This window comes from Octopus bimaculoides, chromosome 1, assembly GCF_001194135.2.
Source record: "Octopus bimaculoides isolate UCB-OBI-ISO-001 chromosome 1, ASM119413v2, whole genome shotgun sequence".
NCBI classification, from domain to species: domain Eukaryota; kingdom Metazoa; phylum Mollusca; class Cephalopoda; order Octopoda; family Octopodidae; genus Octopus; species Octopus bimaculoides.
Window position 1 is genome coordinate 434851 of NC_068981.1, and position 1433 is coordinate 436283.

At 39.3% G+C, this 1433-nt stretch overlaps 1 protein-coding gene across 1 annotated transcript in view; it reads left to right on the forward strand.

Moving 5' to 3' along the window:
- LOC106881984 (serine/threonine-protein kinase 36) overlaps positions 1 to 1433 on the forward strand; it is a 168015-nt gene that overhangs the window by 3269 nt on the left and 163313 nt on the right. The gene's annotated exons all lie outside the window — the stretch shown is intronic.

The following is a 1433-nucleotide window of genomic DNA, read 5'->3' on the forward strand; positions in this document are numbered from 1 at the left end:
TGCTTACCGACATCCACCTGTATGTATAGGTGCATATCTGGGTACAGGACATTGCAAACAAAACGTAGACGAGAAAACACACAAGCCACATAGAGAACATTCTACTTCATCAGCTACCCCCGTTTTAACACCGGCGTTTCGAAGAGCTGGGCAGGACGCATCGTTAAAACAGCTCTTCCCATGGACCGCAAATTAAATTTGTATACACAAATTAAATCTTGCCATGGAGGAATGTAGTGGCGGACAAAAAACAAGACAGGAAAACAAACAGAAAAGGCTTTACGGCCAGACGAGAAAAATTATTGACCGGAGGCATAATGAAATGGGTGTGGCTGTCTGGTGAAGAAGTTTGTTTCCTAACCTCACCTAATTTCACATTCAGCCCCACTTGGAAAAGTGTCTTCTCCTGTAGCTCCCTGCTGGCCAGTTCTGTATCAAGCCATCCAACCCATGCCTGCATGGAATGCGGACGTTGAACAACGATGATGATTCTCTTTTTTGTTTCGTTTTCACTTTGCAACTTCTTCAATTTTGTTCTAATTGATTTCAAATTTGGTGTATTGATGTAGTTTTGTATGCTAATTACTGAAATGCTTCCAAATCCCTGATCAAACTTTAAACCTCTTTTTAAAAGCATTTTTCTGAAACAGACTGAGACTTAGCATGAAAAATTACCTCAACACACCGAATTTGAAAATTTTCACTTCCTTTTAAAATTTCAAAAAATGAAGGCAAGCAAAAATGAGGTCTATGAGTTGTGGACTGGATGTTAGCACAGTTTTGAGAGTGGGTTGCAGTGTGGCATTTAGTGGTATTATTTTTTTTGTGTTGAGGACTGCATAGAACAGGATAGGCAAGATGTTGGTCAAAAGTCCTCAATTGTAACTTTCCAACCATCAAAATGGTTACCCCCACATAAAGACTCATCGTTATGTTCAAACGCCACTCAGTGATAACTAGTGACCGGCACAACTTGTAAGACATGTTTGTTACTACAGTTCTATATTTAAGAGATGAGGAATTATTTACATTTGACGGATATTTGTCCTCATCTTGTTTGTTGTTAACACAACGTTTCAGCTGATATACCTTCCAGCCTTCATCAGGTGTCTTGGGGAAATTCCGAACCTGGGTTCTCATTCCTAAGGTATTTTTCGATGATGTTATTATTATTATTATTATTCAGGTCACTGCCTGGAATCGAACTCGGAATCTTGAGGTTAATAGCCCACACTCTTAACCACTACACCATATGTCCGTGTAGTGTAGTGGGTGCTTTTTACGTGCCACCTGCACAGGAGTCAGTCCAATGTTTTGTTCACATGCCACAGTACAAGTGCCAGTAAGGCGATATATATATATATATATATATATATAACAATTAGAAAATGGAGGATAATATGCTGAACCCAACTACTTGTCTGCAAGTAGTT